Here is a 6000-nt window from a genome sequence, read left to right as displayed (position 1 = left end):
GAAGTCTTGCATTTTTACCAATTGATAAATAAATTGCTGCTTTTATTTATATGCAATCCACATGGGGAGCCATAATTGACTCACCTCATGAGGAAACTAGAAAAGCTAAGGCTAACCATTATGGTTTAGTATCAATGCGTGTGTGGAAACAACCGCTATAGTTTAAGATTACCTACAGCCCCTTTCTAGATTCTCTAAGTTTTAAACAACATTTGAAATGATGAAATCAGGGTTGGTTTCTGTGGGAAGGTAAGTATTTGTTGAAAGACTAAGAAAGGTGCCCTGCAACCTCCATACTAAGCAGGAGAAGGCAAAGGAGAAGGAAGAGGAGACCTTTTCTTCCGTGCTGTAAAGTTGCAGTTGCGGACTTCTTCCAAAGACATATGCGACTGAAACAGCTGGGCTGGAGAGCACAAATTTGGCATGAAAGGACTCCTTGCTGAGAGCTAATTGCCTTTGAACAGTCTTATGAACTTTTTATTAGCTTATGCAGAGACAGAACCCTTGAAAAACCCTATGCCACATATGCACAGTGCATTTTCATCACAGGTTTTTCCACTGAGCATGTAACATGTACAGCTAGGGAAGGCCATACTTGCATCACTGCATGGATGGTGGCCCAGGCCCAGAAAACTTTGTGAATGACAAACGTGATCTCCTCAGCATTTTAGAAAACGTGTATTTCAGTATAAGGCAAATGAGGTTTGGACAGCGAAGAATTAAAATCTGATCATCTCATCTTGGAAAGGAAGCAAACTCTGGGCTTCTTCCTCAGTTCACCAGCTAACTTCTCACAAGGAAAGCAGAACCATATGGCACATGCTATTTTAATTGTGCTGCATATTAAATAGGGAATAGTTAATACTTCCTTTTTGTTCCTTTTTTTTTTTTTTTGGTTATGAAAAGTAGAGTCAAAATAGTCTGGGAAGCTATATTCTTCAAGTAACTTGACAAGCATTTTCAAAGAAATAATGAGTTAATTTTAGCCAAAGTGCCCTCTTTTAGTATAATGACAGCCAAAATTTGCCCTGGCAGTCTTTGCTGTATTATGGTGTGGCTTCAACAGGGCTGATGGAAAGAGCCCCAGCCACCCTGCCCGATTAGCCAGCTGGACTTCACACACCACTTCAGAGTAAGGGAATTCAACTTGAGACACAGATATAAAACTCCTGTGTGAATAGCAACCCTACTGTTCTTTAAGATTCCCATCAAAGAGAGAGTAACCACAAACGCCTTTTGAAATAACGCTTATTTTCTTGGTATGTGTTTTAGCTGCGCTCTGGTTTCTGGTTTGAAGTGGGAGTTTATTTGCCAAATTGGTCTGGCCAGCTCTGGGTACGTGTGGAAGGTGGCTGCTCTGGAAATTTCAGGTGAATACCAGAATCCTGCTGAATACCTGCTTTTGTATCTAGCTTCAAGTGTTTGTGCTTTATTCCATCCCTGCCTGCCTAATTGTATACGAGTTCTGTTCTAAAAGAAAAATCACAGTCTGTATCTCCACACTGTTACTTCAGAATAGCTTTTATCTGCGAATGGCTATACTCTGAAGTGAGACTGCAAGCAACAATGCCTGAGAAGTGTAGGTATTCAGTTCCTCTCTTAGTATCTAAAGTCATTGCTCAAGTTTTACTACACCTTTGGTCTGAGCAAACTCTTCCATCCTTACCTTTATTTTAATGACTGATTAGAATTTCTAACTTAATTACACCAGAATGTGTTGCTGCTCATTTTTCACCTTCTCCCCTTTGGATGTTCACTCATTATTTATTTAACTTCCCACTTTCTTAATAATTTTTAATCTAAGCTCTGCAGGTGAATAGACCAGTTTGTTCACCTCTCACTGAATTGTAGATCACCAGCTGTTATATTGCTTGTAACAGTTGCACTAGATTGGGAAAATCATTTTTCATTATTTCTTAGCTTTTGGAAAATTTCCACATCGTGTAAACGCCTCAGCGTCTTGACATAAAAACCATAATCTCTACAAATACAGAATTAAGCTGCAATATTGTTCTAGGTCAGGCCTCACATATTTTGTGTTAATCAGCAACACGGAAACACATGTATCTGCTACACTCATGGCATAACAGTTATATTTCCTGCCCTACCAAATCTAATTTTCTTTAAAAAAAAAAAAAAAAAAAAAGGAAGATTCAGCGTGCTCTGTGCAGCATACAGCAGGACAGGCAAGCAATTTTCTGCTGCCACTAGCAGTTGTAAAATTGTTACTATTTCTTTTTATGAGTACTAGAGTGCTGATGACCAAACATGCTGATTATCAGGGTTTTATCTTGTCTGAGCACAACACGGGAGTTCCCAGTTCCTGCTAAGAGCAGTAGCATCTTTGCAGAGCGAACTCTGCAAGGCAACGGCCCTCAGATTTTTTTGAGATTGTACCCAAGTGACAAAGGAAAGTGACTCAATTGAATGAAGACATAACATCATTTTAAAAATGATCTATTGCATCTTACCCTTTAGGACACAGCATCATCAGGCTTGAAGGAATTCTTCATAGTCCCTGAAATATTTAATTGAGGAATGAAAAACACATTTTGGTAGAAACGTTGTCTGAAATGAAACCTTACCAGGATACACTATTTTGAAAACAGATACACGACTGTTTTTCACTCTTAGATTAACTCAGAAGTCCAAATTCATCAGACTCTCCCTTTCTCCTCTCTACCAGCTATCATCTTTTCTTCATACGCTTTATCTACTACAGCCATGGTAATGAGAGCTGAAGTATATTTCCAGAAGATGCAATATTTAAACTTACATCCTCCTAGAAATGTTGTAGCTCAGTTACAGGTCTGCTGGCACAAATGATTAACTAGCCAAGCTTCAAAGTATTTTCATACATGAACAGGGTACTGCAAAAAATAGCATTACTTCCTTCGAAAAAATCAATTATATTTAAATGAAGGAGATCAACATATATTTTTATCTAAAAGTATTCCATTATTCTATATGCAGCCACAACACTATACAGCATTTCGGGGGTGGGGGGGGGGTGTTAAATCCATAACAAAACGCAAAATCATCTAAGATTTTGCTACAACAGTGAAGAGGTCACATACCAAGAATTCTTTGCTTGAGCTTGAAGTGATTAGCTCCAGAGGTTTAGGAAAAGTTGTTTAGCACTATATATGTCATATTGCACCCATTGATATTTTCTTCCTTTATGCTTACTACAATGTTACTAAGGGAGTGATTGTAAACTGTTTTGAACCCATTTGCTGCGATACAATTAGCAAAGAGAGCGAGTAAAGTCTCTTCATTTATCCACACTCCAACAAAAAATGTCTAAAGAACAGAAACTCTTCTAAAACATGACTTACTGGAATGATTAAAAAAAAAAAAAATAAATAAAATATTCAGCCAAATACCCTGAAACCTGGTAGCATATGGAAAGAGATGGAGATCCAGTCCATAGCGGACTCACTATGGTTGCCTATCGAACTCTCGTACAACCAGAGCACAATGAAGTTGCTACCTCTTGAAGGCAAACCTGTAATTTTGAAGTAAAAACTACTGTTTCAGAACTGTATAGTGAAGATAAAACCGCAGTGAAAATTTAGATTTAAGTGCAAACTCTCTAAACTATTTCCTTTTTCTTTCTTTCCTAGAAACATTTCAGATCCAGCTTTAGACATCTTTATGCCTTTTGAGAGTACTTTCAAGCAAAATCATTGTTTTGATTTTCTTTTTTTTTTTTTTCCCGCAAAGTACTTTACAAGTAAAAAGGGGGAAAATACTGGTCAATGAATACTGTTTCTCCCTACACTTCCAGGAAATACTGAATTAAGTCCTAAAAAGCTAATGAAATTTCGCTAGAGGGATGTTGCTCTTTACAAAGATCACATGGATGACCCACTGCATTTTAATATTTATTACTATTTATTGATATGATGTGAATAAAATTAATCTTTTACAAAATATTACTTCATCTTAAGAGAATGGAAATACTACATTATTTGGAAATAATATTTCCTATCATTCTTGCTAGGCCCTAAAGACACAAATCTTGCCCAAAGGTGGTAAGCTGTTAGTGTGGGCAGAGGCTGGGTCCAGCTTCACTGCGTAAAACTCCATGGGAGCCGAAACTCTCTGTTGTCTGAATGCTTGAGATCACGAGATTTAGGACTACGTCGTGTCATAAGGGAGCCCCTGAAGGGGTGAAATGTGGGAGAGATGCTGTCTCTGCAGAGCTGTGCCATCGGGCTCCACCGGCTCCACGAGCAGGGAGCTCTGAAGGGAGGCAGAAGGGCTCTGCAAAACTTCCAACCCCCCTTTAGGCTGTGAAATCTCCGCTTTGACACTACCGGGTCTGAGTTTGTTGTATCCAGGTTAATACCGTTTAAAGGATTTGCTCCTTGTGCTAATTCATTGTGCATGAAAAGATAAAGGTTGGTTCATTTTGGCCTTTTAAAGAAAGGCATCTTATATGAGTTTCCTAGTGAAATTTGATTCTGTTCACATAGAGACCTAAAAACTGTACTTCTATTTATGCATTCTAGCATAATTATGCAATTTAAAATGTCAGGCGCTGTAGATGTTAATTCTCAAATCATACACACAGACACACAGTAGAGTTCTCCAAGTGCATCTTAGGGCAAGCATGGTCCACATTAATCAATCCTTTTCTCCCTGAAACGAGAGTTTCACCATAATTTCTGTTGTTAAAATTTCATATAAATCAAATGAAGGAAAGTGAGAGTCTTTTTTTACAAGAACAGAGGAACAAAAACAACTACTGGCAACTTTTAGAGCTGGAGGTCTGAATGAACATTTATAGCATTCATGAATAAACAGAAGAATCATTTTATTGAAAATTAATATTCATAAGACTGGGGCTAAACAACATCAAATTCTTCCTACTGACTACTGCCTTCATCTAGAAGATTAATTAAATTAAGTTCTATAAGGGCAGTGATTTCTTTTCAGAAGTCATTTGTAAAGGAATGTTCTCTTTATCCAAATGTTATCTTTCAGCAATAAATTCAGTAGCGTTACTGCAGGCGACACTACTCATATTAAATTAATGGATTTGAGAGCCTGATACTTCTTAATGAGCTTAATACACAGGAAAATTATTTAAGTCAAGATTTTTGTTTAATATTAAAATATGCTGATTTCTGTTGGAAAATGAAGATGTTAAAGTTCCTGAACCAGAAAAAATTTATAGATTCCCTACACTATGTTTCACAATGAGAAAAAGGCTGATAAGTAATGTTTCATAGAAAAATATTAATTTATTAAATGAGATACTTCATCATGTTCTGAGCAAGTTCCTGAATAGGAGTCAAATGCCCTCAGGCTGATGGATGAATTAAACCCAAGTTCCATATTTCTTAAACAAGCATAAGTATCAGTGCTGGCCTCAGAGATAACCGTGCAGTGACACTACCACCTTATTTCAGTTGGGTAAGCAAAAACTTTGCTTACACGACTTAAAGAATGAGTGTTCCAAAACCATACAGCAAATATTTTTAACTTTTTTTTTTTTAACTTCATTTGTGGTTTTATTAAACTTTTTATTAGAAACATGTTCTCAAATTAACCTTCTCCATAAAGGTTTGCTTGAATTGAAATGTAACTTTTCACATTCTCGCTCCAAATACTGACACAATTCTTTCTACCCTCCTTGTCTTCCTCTCCTCCGGTTACTTGTTCACCCCTACTCAGGACAGGGCAACTGTCAGGGCCCAGGAACCAATCTTCAGATAAGTCAATGCCCAAATTACTAGGTGACAGACTTCACAAAGCCTTCATTTCCTCCTTATACAAAACAAGAAGCTTTTAAAGCCTCAAAAAATATTCAGTACCTGGGAAAACTATTTCTCATCCTCTTTTGGTGTAAGCGTAGGGGTAAAACCTTCCTACCTCCTAAGGTAAGGATTACCTTAGGAGAACAACATCTCTGGGGCTTAGACCCTTCAGTAATAATGGAAAGGTAATTTGGTCCTTTTAATACTGATGAAATCTTCCAGTAAAGAGAGG

This window comes from Harpia harpyja, chromosome 2 (assembly GCF_026419915.1).
Source record: "Harpia harpyja isolate bHarHar1 chromosome 2, bHarHar1 primary haplotype, whole genome shotgun sequence".
Lineage (NCBI taxonomy): Eukaryota > Metazoa > Chordata > Aves > Accipitriformes > Accipitridae > Harpia > Harpia harpyja.
This window is presented reverse-complemented; position numbering follows the sequence as displayed.